The sequence below is a fragment of the Saccoglossus kowalevskii genome, chromosome 18 (genome assembly GCF_978046115.1).
Source record: "Saccoglossus kowalevskii chromosome 18, keSacKowa6.1, whole genome shotgun sequence".
Lineage (NCBI taxonomy): Eukaryota > Metazoa > Hemichordata > Enteropneusta > Harrimaniidae > Saccoglossus > Saccoglossus kowalevskii.
The window spans coordinates 2,065,897-2,086,981 of NC_140658.1; positions in this window are offsets into that span (position 1 = coordinate 2,065,897).

Below are 21,085 nucleotides of genomic sequence, written 5' to 3' on the forward strand. Positions count from 1 at the left end.
AACCTCAAAAAATTATCTTGTTAAAAACTGCTTCCTTGTTTGAAAAGCAATTTAGCATATAGTATCTCTGTTGATAGCTCTACAAAGTTACTGAAGTAGATTTTTAAAAATGGCTTCCTTTGGCAGCCATCTTGGATTTAGTAAAAGAGAAAAAGTTCTATAACTCATGAACTATTTGTCCTTGCATTAAGTTTATCATATTCCTGTGAAATCAAATCCATATGTTGTGTAGTTTGTCTGCTATCTTGCATTCTAGACATGAAACGTTCGTCAAATAATCACATCGAGCAAGTGCAATTTGTCATGAGCCACGCAGGCTCGAAACCCGTCATCGCTGCTATGCAGCTATATTTAGGGTTTCGAGCCCTATGGGGCGAAACCCTTTTGTAATTGCTATGTTTATTATTCTTATTATTTTTTTTCCGCCGTTTTTATAAATCACTGTAACTTGAAAAATAATGCTGCGATTGATTTGCCATTTTGCATTCTGATAAAGTGTCATGAGTTGTGGTGCATATCCGAAAACCAGCCATGTAGGTCACATGACCTGGCCGCCATCTTAGGTAGAACACAAACCGGAAGTGCTCAATTGCACCACTTCCTGAGGGTCTAGGAACTTCCGGTTTTTTTGTGTGGCATCATTGGCTCATGTCTAGCAAATATCAGCAATAAAATCTTTAGCGGTCATGAGACCTTGGCCGCCATATTGGATTTTCCGAAAATTGACAAAAAACTTTTAAAATCTTCTTCTCAAAAATGGCTCATTCATGTGATTATACATTTGCTTTGCAGCACCTATGGCCATAGCCCTACAAAGTGACTGAAGCAGATTTTTGAAAAATGGCTTCCTTTGGCAGCCATCTTGGATTTAATAAAAAGTGAAAGTACGCTATAACTCATGAACAATTTGCCAGATTTAAACCAAAGTTGGCATACAACATCCCTTCAATAAGATGATTATGTGTTCATAAAAATATTTCCCATGATTCAAGTGGTTTTGGCGGCCATATTGAATTTATCAAAAAATTGCAAAAAACCTCAAAAAATTATCTTCTTAAAAACTGCTTGTTTGTTTGACAATCAATTTAGCATATAGTATCTCTGTTGATAGCTCTACAAAGTAACTGTAGCAGATTTTCGAAAAATGGCTTCTTTTGGCAGCCATCTTGGATTTAGTAAAAAGTGAAAGTACACTATAACTTATGAACGATTTGCCAGATTTAAACAAAACTTGGCATACAACATCCGCTCAATGAGATAATTATGTGTTCATGGAAATATTTCCCATGATTCAAGTGGTTTTGGCGGCCATGTTGAATTTATCACAAAAATTCAAAAAACCTCAAAAAATTATCTTGTTAAAAACTGCTTCCTTGTTTGAAAAGCAATTCAGCATATAGTATCTCTGTCGATAGCTCTACAAAGTTACTGAAGCAGATTTTCGAAAAATGGCTTCCTTTGGCAGCCATCTTGGATTTAGTAAAAAGTGAAAGCACGCTATAACTTATGAACAATTTGCCAGATTTAAACAAAACTTGGCATACAACATCCGCTCAATGAGATGATTATGTGTTCATGGAAATATTTCCCATGATTCAAGTGGTTTTGGCGGCCATGTTGAATTTATCACAAAAATTCAAAAAACCTCAAAAAAATATCTTGTTAAAAACTGCTTGCTTGTTTGAAAAGCAATTTAGCATATAGTATCTCTGTTGATAGCTCTACAAAGTTACTGAAGTAGATTTTTAAAAATGGCTTCCTTTGGCAGCCATCTTGGATTTAGTAAAAGAGAAAAAGTTCTATAACTCATGAACTATTTGTCCTTGCATTAAGTTTATCATATTCCTGTGAAATCAAATCCATATGTTGTGTAGTTTGTCTGCTATCTTGCATTCTAGACATGAAACGTTCGTCAAATAATCACATCGAGCAAGTGCAATTTGTCATGAGCCACGCAGGCTCGAAACCCGTCATCGCTGCTATGCAGCTATATTTAGGGTTTCGAGCCCAGATGGGTCGAAACCCTATTGTAATTGCTATGTTTATTATTATTAGGGTTTCGAGCCCAGATGGGTCGAAACCCTATTGTAATTAGGGTTTCGAGCCCTATGGGGCGAAACCCTATTGTAATTGCTATGTTTATTATTAGGGTTTCGAGCCCTATGGGGCGAAACCCTTTTGTAATTGCTATGTTTATTAGGCTTTCAAGTCCCTTCAGGCTTGAAAGCCTATTGTTTTTGTTATGTTTATTATTATTATTATTATTATTATTATTATTATTATTATTATTATTATTCTTCCGCCAACTTCAAACGACTTCTTCTCTGAAACGGCTGGACCGTTTTGCCTGAAAATTTGTATATACCTTCTACATGTCATGCCATTAAAAGTGACTGAAACAGATTTTCGATTAGTCACGTGGTTCGGCCGCCATCTTGAAACTCATTAAATATGCATGTCTCTTGTATCTCAAAAACTATTGCATGTACAAACATGGAACTAACGGTATATTGAAGGCAACGGACAAGAGAATTGGCCAAAATATTCGTTGACCATATATGGTCATAGAACTCATTAAATATGCATGTCTCTTATATCTCAAGCACTATTGCATGTACAAACGTGAAACTGACGCTATATTGAAGGAAATGGTCACGAGAATGAGCCAACATATTCGTTGACCATATAAGGTCATATACCTCATTAAATATGCATACCTATAATATCTCAGGCACTATTGCACATACAGACATGGAACCATTGCTATATTGAAGGCTTTGGACAAGAGAAATTGTCAACGTGTTTCATGACCATATATGGTCATATAACTCATTAAATATGCATGTCTCCAATATCTCAAGCACTATTGCATGTACAAACATGGAACTAACAGTATACCGAAGGCAATGGACAAGAAAATTGACCAACATATTCGTTGACCATATATGGTCATAGAACTCATTAAATATGCATGTCTCCAGTGTCTCAAGCACCATTGCAAGTATAAACATGGTACCAATGATATATTGAAGGCAATGGACAAGAAAATTGGCCAACATATCCGTTGACCATATATGGTCATAGAACTCATTAAATATGCATGTCTCGAATATCTCAAGCGCTATTCCATGTACAAACATGGAACAAACACTATATTGAAGGAAATAGAAAAGAGAATTGGCAAACATATCCGTTGACCATATATGGTCATAGATCTCATTAATTATGCATGTCTCTAATATTTCAAGCAGTATTGCATGTACAGACAGGGTACCAACGCTATATTGAAGGCAATGGAAAGAGAATTGGCCAACATATCCGTTGACCATATATGGTCATAGAACTCATTCAATATGCATATATACAATATCTTGAGCACTATTGAAGTTAGAGACATAGAAATAGCGCTATAATGAAGGCATTGGGCCAGAACGTCATGTAACCTACACGTATATACATTGCACAAATCAAATCTTCAAACTTTTTTTTCCAAATTTAATAGTGTTATGGTCCCTTTTCTTGAAAGCCGTTAATAGCTGCTCTGCAGCTATATTTATTATTCTTATTATTATTATTATTCCGCCGTTTTTTGTAAGCACTGTAACTTGAAAAATAATGCTGCGATTTATTTGCCATTTTGTATGCTGATAAAGGGCCATGAGTTGTAGTGCATACCCCAAAACCAGCTATGTAGGTCACATGACCTGGCCGCCATCTTTGAAAGAACACAAACCGGAAGTGCTCAATTGCACCACTTTCTGAGGGTCTAGGAACTTCCGGTTTTTTTGTGTGGCATCATTAGCTCATGTCTAGCAAATATCAGCAATAAAATCTTTAGCGGTCATGTGACCTTGGCCGCCATATTGGATTTTCCGAAAATTGACAAAAAACTTTTAAAATCTTCTTCTCAAAAATGGCTCATTCATGTGATTATACATTTGCTTTGCAGCACCTATGGCCATAGCTCTACAAAGTGACTGAAGCAGATTTTTGAAAAATGGCTTCCTTTGGCAGCCATCTTGGATTTAATAAAAAGTGAAAGTACGCTATAACTCATGAACAATTTGCCAGATTTAAACCAAAGTTGGTATACAACATCCCTTCAATAAGATAATTATGTGTTCATAAAAATATTTCCCATGATTCAAGTGGTTTTGGCGGCCATATTGAATTTATCAAAAAATTGCAAAAAACATCAAAAAATTATCTTCTTAAAAACTGCTTGTTTGTTTGACAATCAATTTAGCATATAATATCTCTGTTGATAGCTCTACAAAGTAACAGTAGCAGATTTTCGAAAAATGGCTTCTTTTGGCAGCCATCTTGGATTTAGTAAAAAGTGAAAGTACACTATAACTTATGAACGATTTGCCAGATTTAAACAAAACTTGGCATACAACATCCGCTCAATGAGATGATTATGTGTTCATGGAAATATTTCCCATGATTCAAGTGGTTTTGGCGGCCATGTTGAATTTATCACAAAAATTCAAAAAACCTCAAAAAATTATCTTGTTAAAAACTGCTTCCTTGTTTGAAAAGCAATTCAGCATATAGTATCTCTGTCGATAGCTCTACAAAGTTACTGAAGCAGATTTTCGAAAAATGGCTTCCTTTGGCAGCCATCTTGGATTTAGTAAAAAGTGAAAGCACGCTATAACTTATGAACAATTTGCCAGATTTAAACAAAACTTGGCATACAACATCCGCTCAATGAGATGATTATGTGTTCATGGAAATATTTCCCATGATTCAAGTGGTTTTTGCGGCCATGATGAATTTATCACAAAAATTCAAAAAACCTCAAAAAAATATCTTGTTAAAAACTGCTTGCTTGTTTGAAAAGCAATTTAGCATATAGTATCTCTGTTGATAGCTCTACAAAGTTACTGAAGTAGATTTTTAAAAATGGCTTCCTTTGGCAGCCATCTTGGATTTAGTAAAAGAGAAAAAGTTCTATAACTCATGAACTATTTGTCCTTGCATTAAGTTTATCATATTCCTGTGAAATCAAATCCATATGTTGTGTAGTTTGTCTGCTATCTTGCATTCTAGACATGAAACGTTCGTCAAATAATCACATCGAGCAAGTGCAATTTGTCATGAGCCACGCAGGCTCGAAACCCGTCATCGCTGCTATGCAGCTATATTTATTATTATTATTTTTCCGCTGTTTTTTGTAACCACTGTAACTTGAAAAATAATGCTGCGATTGACTTGCCATTTCGCATTCTGATAAAGGGCCATGAGTTGTGGTGCATATCCCAAAACCAGCTATGTAGGTCACCTGACCTGGCCGCCATCTTAGGTAGAACACAGACCGGAAGTACTCAATTGCACCACTTTCTGAGGGTCTAGGAACTTCCGGTTTTTTTGTGTGGCATCATTTGCTCATGTCTAGCAAATATAAGCAATAAAATCTTTAGCGGTCATGTGACCTTGGCCGCCATATTGGATTTTCCGAAAATTGACAAAAAACTTTTAAAATCTTCTTCTCGAAAATGGCTCATTCATGTGATTATACATTTGCTTTGCAGCACCTATGGCCATAGCTCTACAAAGTGACTGAAGCAGATTTTTGAAAAATGGCTTCCTTTGGCAGCCATCTTGGATTTAGTAAAAAGTGAAAGTACGCTATAACTTATGAACAATTTGCCAGATTTAAACCAAAGTTGGCATACAACATCCCTTCAATAAGATGATCATGTGTTCATAAAAATATTTCCCATGATTCAAGTGGTTTTGGCGGCCATATTGAATTTATCAAAAAATTGCAAAAAACCTCAAAAAATTATCTTCTTAAAAACTGCTTGTTTGTTTGACAATCAATTTAGCATATAGTATCTCTGTTGATAGCTCTACAAAGTTACTGTAGCATATTTTCGAAAAATGGCTTCTTTTGGCAGCCATCTTGGATTTAGTAAAAAGTGAAAGTACACTATAACTTATGAACGATTTGCCAGATTTAAACAAAACTTGGCATACAACATCCGCTCAATGAGATGATTATGTGTTCATGGAAATATTTCCCATGATTCAAGTGGTTTTGGCGGCCATGTTGAATTTATCACAAAAATTCAAAAAACCTCAAAAAATTATCTTGTTAAAAACTGCTTCCTTGTTTGAAAAGCAATTCAGCATATAGTATCTCTGTCGATAGCTCTACAAAGTTACTAAAGCAGATTTTCGAAAAATGGCTTCCTTTGGCAGCCATCTTGGATTTAGTAAAAAGTGAAAGTACGCTATAACTCATGAACAATTTGCCAGATTTAAACCAAAGTTGGCATACAACATCCCTTCAATAAGATGATTATGTGTTCATAAAAATATTTCCCATGATTCAAGTGTTTTTGGCGGCCATGTTGAATTTATCACAAAAATGCCAAAAAACTCAAAAAATTATCTTCTTAAAAACTGCTTGCTTGTTTGAAAAACAATTCGGCATATAGTATCTCTGTTGATAGCTTCACAAAGTGACTGAAGCAGATTTTTGAAAAATGGCTTCCTTTGGCAGCCATCTTGGATTTAGTAAAAAGTGAAAGTACGCTATAACTCATGAACAATTTGCCAGATTTAAACCAAAGTTGGCATACAACATCCCTTCAATAAGATGATTATGTGTTCATAAAAATATTTCCCATGATTCAAGTGGTTTTGGGCGGCCATATTGAATTTATCAAAAAATTGCAAAAAACCTCAAAAAATTATCTTCTTAAAAACAGCTTGTTTGTTTGACAATCAATTTAGCATATAGTATCTCTGTTGATAGCTCTACAAAGTTACTGAAGTAGACTTTTAAAAATGGCTTCCTTTGGCAGCCATCTTGGATTTAGTAAAAGAGAAAAAGTTCTATAACTCATGAACTATTTGTCCTTGCATTAAGTTTATCACATTCCTGTGAAATCAAATCCATATGTTGTGTAGTTTGTCTGCTATCTTGCATTCTAGACATGAAACGTTCGTCAAATAATCACATCGAGCAAGTGCAATTTGTCATGAGCCACGCAGGCTCGAAACCCGTCATCGCTGCTATGCAGCTATATTTGCTATGTTTATTATTAGGGTTTCGAGCCCTATGGGGCGAAACCCTTTTGTAATTGCTATGTTTATTATTATTATTATTCTTATTATTTTTCCACCGTTTTTTAAAGCACTGTAACTTGAAAAATAATGCTGCAATTCATTTGCTATTTTCCATGTTCATAAAGGGCCATGAGTTGTGGTGCATATCCAAAAACCAGCCATGTAGGTCACATGACCTGGCCGCCATGTTAGGTAGAACACAAACCGGAAGTGCTCAATTGCACCACTTTCTGAGGGTCTAGGAACTTCCGGTTTTTTTGTGTGGCATCATTGGCTCATGTCTAGCAAATATCAGCAATAAAATCTTTAGCGGTCATGTGACCTTGGCCGCCATTTTGGATTTTGTGAAAATTGACAAAAAAATTTTAAAATCTTCTTCTCAAAAATGGCTCGTTCATGTGATTAGACATTTGCTTTGCAGCACCTATGGCCATAGCTCTACAAAGTGACTGAAGCAGATTTTTGAAAAATGGCTTCCTTTGGCAGCCATCTTGGATTTAGTAAAAAGTGAAAGTACGCTATAACTCATGAACAATTTGCCAGATTTAAACCAAAGTTGGCATACAACATCCCTTCGATAAGATGATAATGTATTCATAAAAATATTTCCCATGATTCAAGTGGTTTTGGCGGCCATATTGAATTTATCAAAAAATGCAAAAAACCTCAAAAAATTATCTTCTTAAAAACTGCTTGCTTGGTTGACAATCAATTTAGCATATAGTATCTCTGTTGATAGCTCTACAAAGGTACTGAAGCAGATTTTTGAAAAATGGCTTCCTTTGGCAGCCATCTTGGATTTAGTGAAAAGTGAAATTATGCTATAAATTATGAACAATTTTCCAGATTTTGACAAAACTTGGCATACAACATCCACTCAATAAGATGATTATGTGTTCATAAAAATATTTCCCATGACTCAAGTGGTTTTGGCGGCCATCTTGAATTTATCACAAAAATGCCAAAAACCTCAAGAAATTATTATCTTAAAAACTGCTTGCTTGTTTGACAATCTATTTAGCATATAGTATCTCTGTTGATAGCTCTACAAAGTTACTGAAGCCGATTTTCGAAAAATGGCTTCCTTTGGCAGCCATCTTGGATTTAGTAAAAAAGTGAAAGTACGCTATAACTTATGAACGATTTGCCAGATTTAAACAAAACTTGGCATACAACATCCGCTCAATGAGATGATTATGTGTTCATGAAAATATTTCCCATGATTCAAGTGGTTTTGGCGGCCATGTTGAATTTATCACAAAAATTCAAAAAACCTCAAAAAATTATCTTGTTAAAAACTGCTTCCTTGTTTGAAAAGCAATTTAGCATATAGTATCTCTGTTGATAGCTCTACAAAGTTACTAAAGTAGATTATCGAAAAATGGCTTCCTTTGCCAGCCATCTTGGATTTAGTAAAAGAGAAAAAGTTCTATAACTCATGAACTATTTGTCCTTGCATTAAGTTTATCATATTCCTGTGAAATCAAATCCATATGTTGTGTAGTTTGTCTGCTATCTTTCATTCTAGACATGAAACATTCGTCAAATAATCACATTGAGCAAGTGCAATTTGCCATGAGCCACGCAGGCTCGAAACCCGTCATCGCTGCTATGCAGCTATATTTATTCTTATTATTTTTCCGCCGTTTTTTCTAAGCACTGTAACTTGAAAAATAATGCTGCAATTTGTTTGCTATTTTGCATGCTGATAAAGGGCCATGAGTTGTGGTGCATACCCAAAAAACAGCTATGTAGGTCACATGACCTGGCCGCCATGTTAGGTAGAACACAAACCGGAAGTGCTCAATTGCACCACTTTCTGAGGGTCTAGGAACTTCCGGTTTTTTTGTGTGGCATCATTGACTCATGCCTAGCAAATATCAGCAATAAAATCTTTAGCGGTCATGTGACCTTGGCCGCCATATTGGATTTTCCAAAAATTGACAAAAAACTTTTAAAATCTTCTCAAAAATGGCTCATTCATGTGATTATACATTTGCTTTGCAGCACCTATGGGCATAGCCCTACAAAGTGACTGAAGCAGATTTTTGAAAAATGGCTCCCTTTGGCAGCCATCTTGGATTCAATAAAAAGTGAAAGTACGCTATAACTCATGAACAATTTGCCAGATTTAAACCAAAGTTGGCATACAACATCCCTTCAATAAGATGATTATGTGTTCATAAAAATATTTCCCATGATTCAAGTGGTTTTGGCGGCCATATTGAATTTATCAAAAAATTGCAAAAAACCTCAAAAAATTATCTTCTTAAAAACTGCTTGTTTGTTTGACAATCAATTTAGCATATAGTGTCTCTGTTGATAGCTCTACAAAGTTACTGTAGCAGATTCTCGAAAAATGGCTTCTTTTGGCAGCCATCTTGGATTTAGTAAAAAGTGAAAGTACACTATAACTTATGAACGATTTGCCAGATTTAAACAAAACTTGGCATACAACATCCGCTCAATGAGATGATTATGTGTTCATGGAAATATTTCCCATGATTCAAGTGGTTTTGGCGGCCATGTTGAATTTATCACAAAAATTCAAAAAACCTCAAAAAATTATCTTGTTAAAAACTGCTTCCTTGTTTGAAAAGCAATTCAGCATATAGTATCTCTGTCGATAGCTCTACAAAGTTACTGAAGCAGATTTTCGAAAAATGGCTTCCTTTGGCAGCCATCTTGGATTTAGTAAAAAGTGAAAGCACGCTATAACTTATGAACAATTTGCCAGATTTAAACAAAACTTGGCATACAACATCCGCTCAATGAGATGATTATGTGTTCATGGAAATATTTCCCATGATTCAAGTGGTTTTGGCGGCCATGTTGAATTTATCACAAAAATTCAAAAAACCTCAAAAAAATATCTTGTTAAAAACTGCTTGCTTGTTTGAAAAGCAATTTAGCTTATAGTATCTCTGTTGATAGCTCTACAAAGTTACTGAAGTAGATTTTTAAAAATGGCTTCCTTTGGCAGCCATCTTGGATTTAGTAAAAGAGAAAAAGTTCTATAACTCATTAACTATTTGTCCTTGCATTAAGTTTATCATATTCCTGTGAAATCAAATCCATATGTTGTGTAGTTTGTCTGCTATCTTGCATTCTAGACATGAAACGTTCGTCAAATAATCACATCGAGCAAGTGCAATTTGTCATGAGCCACGCAGGCTCGAAACCCGTCATCGCTGCTATGCAGCTATATTTCTTATTATTTTTCCGCCGTTTTTTCTAAGCACTGTAACTTGAAAAATAATGCTGCAATTTATTTGCTATTTTGCATGCTGATAAAGGGCCATGAGTTGTGGTGCATACCCAAAAAACAGCTATGTAGGTCACATGACCTGGCCGCCATGTTAGGTAGAACACAAACCGGAAGTGCTCAATTGCACCACTTTCTGAGGGTCTAGGAACTTCCGGTTTTTTTGTGTGGCATCATTGGCTCATGTCTAGCAAATATCAGCAATACAATCTTTAGCGGTCATGTGACCTTGGCCGCCATATTGGATTTTCCAAAAATTGACAAAAAACTTTTAAAATCTTCTTCTCAAAAATGGCTCATTCATGTGATTATACATTTGCTTTGCAGCACCTATGGGCATAGCCCTACAAAGTGACTGAAGCAGATTTTTGAAAAATGGCTTCCTTTGGCAGCCATCTTGGATTCAATAAAAAGTGAAAGTACGCTATAACTCATGAACAATTTGCCAGATTTAAACCAAAGTTGGCATACAACATCCCTTCAATAAGATGATTATGTGTTCATAAAAATATTTCCCATGATTCAAGTTGTTTTGGCGGCCATGTTGAATTTATCACAAAAATGCCAAAAAACTCAAAAAATTATCTTCTTAAAAACTGCTTGCTTGTTTGAAAAACAATTCGGCATATAGTATCTCTGTTGATAGCTTCACAAAGTGACTGAAGCAGATTTTTGAAAAATGGCTTCCTTTGGCAGCCATCTTGGATTTAGTAAAAAGTGAAAGTACACTATAACTTATGAACGATTTGCCAGATTTAAACAAAACTTGGCATACAACATCCGTTCAATAAGATGGTTATGTGTTTATGAAAATATTTCCCATGATTCAAGTGGTTTTGGCGGCCATGTTGAATTTATCACAAAAATGCCAAAAAACTCAAAAAATGATCTTCTTAAAAACTGCTTGCTTGTTTGAAAAACAATTCGGCATATAGTATCTCTGTTGATAGCTTCACAAAGTGACTGAAGCAGATTTTTGAAAAATGGCTTCCTTTGGCAGCCATCTTGGATTTAGTAAAAAGTGAAAGTACGCTATAACTCATGAACAATTTTCCAGATTTAAACCAAAGTTGGCATACAACATCCGCTCAATGAGATGATTATGTGTTCATGGAAATATTTCCCATGATTCAAGTGGTTTTGGCGGCCATGTTGAATTTATCACAAAAATTCAAAAAACCTCAAAAAATTATCTTGTTAAAAACTGCTTCCTTGTTTGAAAAGCAATTCAGCATATAGTATATCTGTCGATAGCTCTACAAAGTTACTGAAGCAGATTTTCGAAAAATGGCTTCCTTTGGCAGCCATCTTGGATTTAGTAAAAAGTGAAAGCACGCTATAACTTATGAACAATTTGCCAGATTTAAACAGAACTTGGCATACAACATCCGCTCAATGAGATGATTATGTGTTCATGGAAATATTTCCCATGATTCAAGTGGTTTTGGCGGCCATGTTGAATTTATCAAAAAATTGCAAAAAACCTCAAAAAATTATCTTCTTAAATACTGCTTGTTTGTTTGACAATCAATTTAGCATATAGTATCTCTGTTGATAGCTCTACAAAGTTACTGTAGCAGATTTTCGAAAAATGGCTTCTTTTGGCAGCCATCTTGGATTTAGTAAAAAGTGAAAGTACACTATAACTTATGAACGATTTGCCAGATTTAAACAAAACTTGGCATACAACATCCGCTCAATGAGATGATTATGTGTTCATGGAAATATTTCCCATGATTCTAGTGGTTTTGGCGTCCATGTTGAATTTATCAAAAAAATGCCAAAAACCTCAAGAAATTATTATCTTAAAAACTGCTTGCTTGTTTGACAATCTATTTAGCATATAGTATCTCTGTTGATAGCTCAACAAAGTTACTGAAGTAGATTTTTAAAAATGGCTTCCTTTGGCAGCCATCTTGGATTTAGTAAAAGAGAAAGAGTTCTAAAACTCATGAACTATTTGTCCTTGCATTAAGTTTATCATATTCCTGTGAAATCAGATCCATATGTTGTGTAGTTTGTCTGCTATCTTGCATTCTAGACATGAAACGTTCGTCAAATAATCACATCGAGTAAGTGCAATTTGTCATGAGCCATGCAGGCTCGAAACCCGTCATCGCTGCTATGCAGCTATATTTAGGGTTTCGAGCCCTATGGGGCGAAACCCTATTGTAATTGCTATGTTTATTCTTATTATTATTCCGCCGTTTTTTCTAAGCGCTGTAACTTTAAAAATAATACTGCAATTCATTTGCTATTTTGCATGCTGATAAAGGGCCATGAGTTGTGGTGCATACCCCAAAACCAGCTATGTAGGTCACATGACCTGGCCGCCATCTTAGGTAGAAGACAAACCGGAAGTGCTCAATTGCACCACTTTCTGGGGGTCTAGGAACTTCCGGTTTTTGTGTGTGGCATCATTGGCTCATGTCTAGCAAATATCAGCAATAAAATCTTTAGCGGTCATGTGACCTTGGCCGCCATATTGGATTTTGTGAAAATTGACAAAAAACTTTTAAAATCTTCTTCTCAAAAATGGCTCATTCATGTAATTAGACATTTGCTTTGCAGCACCTATGGCCATAGCTCTACAAAGTGACTGAAGCAGATTTTTGAAAAATGGCTTCCTTTGGCAGCCATCTTGGATTTAATAAAAAGTGAAAGTACGCTATAACTCATGAACAATTTGCCAGATTTAAACCAAAGTTGGCATACAACATCTCTTCAATAAGATGATTATGTGTTCATAAAAATATTTCCCATGATTCAAGTGGTTTTGGCGGCCATATTGAATTTATCAAAAAATTGCAAAAAACCTCAAAAAATTATCTTCTTAAAAACTGCTTGCTTGTTTGAAAAACAATTCGGCATATAGTATCTCTGTTGATAGCTTCACAAAGTGACTGAAGCAGATTTTTGAAAAATGGCTTCCTTTGGCAGCCATCTTGGATTTAGTAAAAAGTGAAAGTACGCTATAACTCATGAACAATTTTCCAGATTTAAACCAAAGTTGGCATACAACATCCGCTCAATGAGATGATTATGTGTTCATGGAAATATTTCCCATGATTCAAGTGGTTTTGGCGGCCATGTTGAATTTATCACAAAAATTCAAAAAACCTCAAAAAATTATCTTGTTAAAAACTGCTTCCTTGTTTGAAAAGCAATTCAGCATATAGTATATCTGTCGATAGCTCTACAAAGTTACTGAAGCAGATTTTCGAAAAATGGCTTCCTTTGGCAGCCATCTTGGATTTAGTAAAAAGTGAAAGCACGCTATAACTTATGAACAATTTGCCAGATTTAAACAGAACTTGGCATACAACATCCGCTCAATGAGATGATTATGTGTTCATGAAAATATTTCCCATGATTCAAGTGGTTTTGGCGGCCATGTTGAATTTATCACAAAAATGCCAAAAAAACTCAAAAAATTATCTTCTTAAAAACTGCTTGCTTGTTTGAAAAACAATTCGGCATATAGTATCTCTGTTGATAGCTTCACAAAGTGACTGAAGCAGATTTTTGAAAAATGGCTTCCTTTGGCAGCCATCTTGGATTTAGTAAAAAGTGAAAGTACGCTATAACTCATGAACAATTTGCCAGATTTAAACCAAAGTTGGCATACAACATCCCTTCGATAAGATGATTATGTGTTCATAAAAATATTTCCCATGATTCAAGTGGTTTTGGCGGTCATATTGAATTTATCAAAAAATTGCAAAAAACCTCAAAAAATTATCTTCTTAAAAACTGCTTGTTTGTTTGACAATCAATTTAGCATATAGTATCTCTGTTGATAGCTCTACAAAGTTACTGTAGCAGATTTTCGAAAAATGGCTTCTTTTGGCAGCCATCTTGGATTTAGTAAAAAGTGAAAGTACGCTATAACTTATGAACAATTTGCGAGATTTCGACAAAACTTGGCATACAACATCCACTCATTAAGATGATTATGTGTTCATGAAAATATTTCCCATGATTCAAGTGGTTTTGGCGGCCATGTTGAATTTATCACAAAAATTCAAAAAACCTCAAAAAATTATCTTGTTAAAAACTGCTTCCTTGTTTGAAAAGCAATTCAGCATATAGTATCTCTGTCGATAGCTCTACAAAGTTACTAAAGCAGATTTTCGAAAAATGGCTTCCTTTGGCAGCCATCTTGGATTTAGTAAAAAGTGAAAGTACGCTATAACTCATGAACAATTTGCCAGATTTAAACCAAAGTTGGCATACAACATCCCTTCGATAAGATGATTATGTGTTCATAAAAATATTTCCCATGATTCAAGTGGTTTTGGCGGCCATATTGAATTTATCAAAAAATTGCAAAAAACCTCAAAAAATTATCTTCTTAAAAACTGCTTGTTTGTTTGACAATCAATTTAGCATATAGTATCTCTGTTGATAGCTCTACAAAGTTACTGTAGCAGATTTTCGAAAAATGGCTTCTTTTGGCAGCCATCTTGGATTTAGTAAAAAGTGAAAGTACGCTATAACTTATGAACAATTTGCGAGATTTCGACAAAACTTGGCATACAACATCCACTCATTAAGATGATTATGTGTTCATGAAAATATTTCCCATGATTCAAGTGGTTTTGGCGGCCATGTTGAATTTATCACAAAAATTCAAAAAACCTCAAAAAATTATCTTGTTAAAAACTGCTTCCTTGTTTGAAAAGCAATTCAGCATATAGTATCTCTGTCGATAGCTCTACAAAGTTACTAAAGCAGATTTTCGAAAAATGGCTTCCTTTGGCAGCCATCTTGGATTTAGTAAAAAGTGAAAGTACGCTATAACTCATGAACAATTTGCCAGATTTAAACCAAAGTTGGCATACAACATCCCTTCGATAAGATGATTATGTGTTCATAAAAATATTTCCCATGATTCAAGTGGTTTTGGCGGCCATATTGAATTTATCAAAAAATTGCAAAAAACCTCAAAAAATGATCTTCTTAAAAACTGCTTGTTTGTTTGACAATCAATTTAGCATATAGTATCTCTGTTGATAGCTCTACAAAGTTACTGTAGCAGATTTTCGAAAAATGGCTTCTTTTGGCAGCCATCTTGGATTTAGTAAAAAGTGAAAGTACGCTATAACTTATGAACAATTTGCGAGATTTCGACAAAACTTGGCATACAACATCCACTCATTAAGATGATTATGTGTTCATGAAAATATTTCCCATGATTCAAGTGGTTTTGGCGGCCATGTTGAATTTATCACAAAAATTCAAAAAACCTCAAAAAATTATCTTGTTAAAAACTGCTTCCTTGTTTGAAAAGCAATTCAGCATATAGTATCTCTGTCGATAGCTCTACAAAGTTACTAAAGCAGATTTTCGAAAAATGGCTTCCTTTGGCAGCCATCTTGGATTTAGTAAAAAGTGAAAGCACGCTATAACTTATGAACGATTTGCCAGATTTAAACAAAACTTGGCATACAACATCCGCTCAATGAGATGATTATGTGTTCATGGAAATATTTCCCATGATTCAAGTGGTTTTGGCGGCCATGTTGAATTTATCACAAAAATTCAAAAAATCTCAAAAAAATATCTTGTTAAAAACTGCTTGCTTGTTTGAAAAGCAATTTAGCATATAGTATCTCTGTTGATAGCTCTACAAAGTTACTGAAGTAGATTTTTAAAAATGGCTTCCTTTGGCAGCCATCTTGGATTTAGTAAAAGAGAAAAAGTTCTATAACTCATGAACTATTTGTCCTTGCATTAAGTTTATCATATTCCTGTGAAATCAAATCCATATGTTGTGTAGTTTGTCTGCTATCTTGCATTCTAGACATGAAACGTTCGTCAAATAATCACATCGAGCAAGTGCAATTTGTCATGAGCCACGCAGGCTCGAAACCCGTCATCGCTGCTATGCAGCTATATTTATTCTTATTATTTTTCCGCCGTTTTTTCTAAGCACTGTAACTTGAAAAATAATGCTGCAATTTATTTGCTATTTTGCATGCTGATAAAGGGCCATGAGTTGTGGTGCATACCCAAAAAACAGCTATGTAGGTCACATGACCTGGCCGCCATGTTAGGTAGAACACAAACCGGAAGTGCTCAATTGCACCACTTTCTGAGGGTCTAGGAACTTCCGGTTTTTTTGTGTGGCATCATTGGCTCATGTCTAGCAAATATCAGCAATACAATCTTTAGCGGTCATGTGACCTTGGCCGCCATATTGGATTTTCCAAAAATTGACAAAAAACTTTTAAAATCTTCTTCTCAAAAATGGCTCATTCATGTGATTATACATTTGCTTTGCAGCACCTATGGGCATAGCCCTACAAAGTGACTGAAGCAGATTTTTGAAAAATGGCTTCCTTTGGCAGCCATCTTGGATTCAATAAAAAGTGAAAGTACGCTATAACTCATGAACAATTTGCCAGATTTAAACCAAAGTTGGCATACAACATCCCTTCAATAAGATGATTATGTGTTCATAAAAATATTTCCCATGATTCAAGTTGTTTTGGCGGCCATGTTGAATTTATCACAAAAATGCCAAAAAACTCAAAAAATTATCTTCTTAAAAACTGCTTGCTTGTTTGAAAAACAATTCGGCATATAGTATCTCTGTTGATAGCTTCACAAAGTGACTGAAGCAGATTTTTGAAAAATGGCTTCCTTTGGCAGCCATCTTGGATTTAGTAAAAAGTGAAAGTACACTATAACTTATGAACGATTTGCCAGATTTAAACAAAACTTGGCATACAACATCCGTTCAATAAGATGGTTATGTGTTTATGAAAATATTTCCCATGATTCAAGTGGTTTTGGCGGCCATGTTGAATTTATCACAAAAATGCCAAAAAACTCAAAAAATGATCTTCTTAAAAACTGCTTGCTTGTTTGAAAAACAATTCGGCATATAGTATCTCTGTTGATAGCTTCACAAAGTGACTGAAGCAGATTTTTGAAAAATGGCTTCCTTTGGCAGCCATCTTGGATTTAGTAAAAAGTGAAAGTACGCTATAACTCATGAACAATTTTCCAGATTTAAACCAAAGTTGGCATACAACATCCGCTCAATGAGATGATTATGTGTTCATGGAAATATTTCCCATGATTCAAGTGGTTTTGGCGGCCATGTTGAATTTATCACAAAAATTCAAAAAACCTCAAAAAATTATCTTGTTAAAAACTGCTTCCTTGTTTGAAAAGCAATTCAGCATATAGTATATCTGTCGATAGCTCTACAAAGTTACTGAAGCAGATTTTCGAAAAATGGCTTCCTTTGGCAGCCATCTTGGATTTAGTAAAAAGTGAAAGCACGCTATAACTTATGAACAATTTGCCAGATTTAAACAGAACTTGGCATACAACATCCGCTCAATGAGATGATTATGTGTTCATGGAAATATTTCCCATGATTCAAGTGGTTTTGGCGGCCATGTTGAATTTATCAAAAAATTGCAAAAAACCTCAAAAAATTATCTTCTTAAATACTGCTTGTTTGTTTGACAATCAATTTAGCATATAGTATCTCTGTTGATAGCTCTACAAAGTTACTGTAGCAGATTTTCGAAAAATGGCTTCTTTTGGCAGCCATCTTGGATTTAGTAAAAAGTGAAAGTACACTATAACTTATGAACGATTTGCCAGATTTAAACAAAACTTGGCATACAACATCCGCTCAATGAGATGATTATGTGTTCATGGAAATATTTCCCATGATTCTAGTGGTTTTGGCGTCCATGTTGAATTTATCAAAAAAATGCCAAAAACCTCAAGAAATTATTATCTTAAAAACTGCTTGCTTGTTTGACAATCTATTTAGCATATAGTATCTCTGTTGATAGCTCAACAAAGTTACTGAAGTAGATTTTTAAAAATGGCTTCCTTTGGCAGCCATCTTGGATTTAGTAAAAGAGAAAGAGTTCTAAAACTCATGAACTATTTGTCCTTGCATTAAGTTTATCATATTCCTGTGAAATCAGATCCATATGTTGTGTAGTTTGTCTGCTATCTTGCATTCTAGACATGAAACGTTCGTCAAATAATCACATCGAGTAAGTGCAATTTGTCATGAGCCATGCAGGCTCGAAACCCGTCATCGCTGCTATGCAGCTATATTTAGGGTTTCGAGCCCTATGGGGCGAAACCCTATTGTAATTGCTATGTTTATTCTTATTATTATTCCGCCGTTTTTTCTAAGCGCTGTAACTTTAAAAATAATACTGCAATTCATTTGCTATTTTGCATGCTGATAAAGGGCCATGAGTTGTGGTGCATACCCCAAAACCAGCTATGTAGGTCACATGACCTGGCCGCCATCTTAGGTAGAAGACAAACCGGAAGTGCTCAATTGCACCACTTTCTGGGGGTCTAGGAACTTCCGGTTTTTGTGTGTGGCATCATTGGCTCATGTCTAGCAAATATCAGCAATAAAATCTTTAGCGGTCATGTGACCTTGGCCGCCATATTGGATTTTGTGAAAATTGACAAAAAACTTTTAAAATCTTCTTCTCAAAAATGGCTCATTCATGTAATTAGACATTTGCTTTGCAGCACCTATGGCCATAGCTCTACAAAGTGACTGAAGCAGATTTTTGAAAAATGGCTTCCTTTGGCAGCCATCTTGGATTTAATAAAAAGTGAAAGTACGCTATAACTCATGAACAATTTGCCAGATTTAAACCAAAGTTGGCATACAACATCTCTTCAATAAGATGATTATGTGTTCATAAAAATATTTCCCATGATTCAAGTGGTTTTGGCGGCCATATTGAATTTATCAAAAAATTGCAAAAAACCTCAAAAAATTATCTTCTTAAAAACTGCTTGTTTGTTTGACAATCAATTTAGCATATAGTATCTCTGTTGATAGCTCTACAAAGTTACTGAAGCAGATTTTTGAAAAATGGCTTTCTTTGGCAGCCATCTTGGATTTAGTGAAAAGTGAAATTACGCTATAACTTATGAACAATTTGCCAGATTTAAACAAAAAATTGGCATACAACATCCGTTCAATAAGATGATTATGTGTTCATGAAAATATTTCCCATGATTCAAGTGGTTTTGGCGGCCATGTTGAATTTATCACAAAAATGCCAAAAAAACTCAAAAAATTATCTTCTTAAAAACTGCTTGCTTGTTTGAAAAACAATTCGGCATATAGTATCTCTGTTGATAGCTTCACAAAGTGACTGAAGCAGATTTTTGAAAAATGGCTTCCTTTGGCAGCCATCTTGGATTTAGTAAAAAGTGAAAGTACGCTATAACTCATGAACAATTTGCCAGATTTAAACCAAAGTTGGCATACAACATCCCTTCGATAAGATGATTATGTGTTCATAAAAATATTTCCCATGATTCAAGTGGTTTTGGCGGTCATATTGAATTTATCAAAAAATTGCAAAAAACCTCAAAAAATTATCTTCTTAAAAACTGCTTGTTTGTTTGACAATCAATTTAGCATATAGTATCTCTGTTGATAGCTCTACAAAGTTACTGTAGCAGATTTTCGAAAAATGGCTTCTTTTGGCAGCCATCTTGGATTTAGTAAAAAGTGAAAGTACGCTATAACTTATGAACAATTTGCGAGATTTCGACAAAACTTGGCATACAACATCCACTCATTAAGATGATTATGTGTTCATGAAAATATTTCCCATGATTCAAGTGGTTTTGGCGGCCATGTTGAATTTATCACAAAAATTCAAAAAACCTCAAAAAATTATCTTGTTAAAAACTGCTTCCTTGTTTGAAAAGCAATTCAGCATATAGTATCTCTGTCGATAGCTCTACAAAGTTACTAAAGCAGATTTTCGAAAAATGGCTTCCTTTGGCAGCCATCTTGGATTTAGTAAAAAGTGAAAGTACGCTATAACTCATGAACAATTTGCCAGATTTAAACCAAAGTTGGCATACAACATCCCTTCGATAAGATGATTATGTGTTCATAAAAATATTTCCCATGATTCAAGTGGTTTTGGCGGCCATATTGAATTTATCAAAAAATTGCAAAAAACCTCAAAAAATTATCTTCTTAAAAACTGCTTGTTTGTTTGACAATCAATTTAGCATATAGTATCTCTGTTGATAGCTCTACAAAGTTACTGTAGCAGATTTTCGAAAAATGGCTTCTTTTGGCAGCCATCTTGGATTTAGTAAAAAGTGAAAGTACGCTATAACTTATGAACAATTTGCGAGATTTCGACAAAACTTGGCATACAACATCCACTCATTAAGATGATTATGTGTTCATGAAAATATTTCCCATGATTCAAGTGGTTTTGGCGGCCATGTTGAATTTATCACAAAAATTCAAAAAACCTCAAAAAATTATCTTGTTAAAAACTGCTTCCTTGTTTGAAAAGCAATTCAGCATATAGTATCTCTGTCGATAGCTCTACAAAGTTACTAAAGCAGATTTTCGAAAAATGGCTTCCTTTGGCAGCCATCTTGGATTTAGTAAAAAGTGAAAGTACGCTATAACTCATGAACAATTTGCCAGATTTAAACCAAAGTTGGCATACAACATCCCTTCGATAAGATGATTATGTGTTCATAAAAATATTTCCCATGATTCAAGTGGTTTTGGCGGCCATATTGAATTTATCAAAAAATTGCAAAAAACCTCAAAAAATTATCTTCTTAAAAACTGCTTGTTTGTTTGACAATCAATTTAGCATATAGTATCTCTGTTGATAGCTCTACAAAGTTACTGTAGCAGATTTTCGAAAAATGGCTTCTTTTGGCAGCCATCTTGGA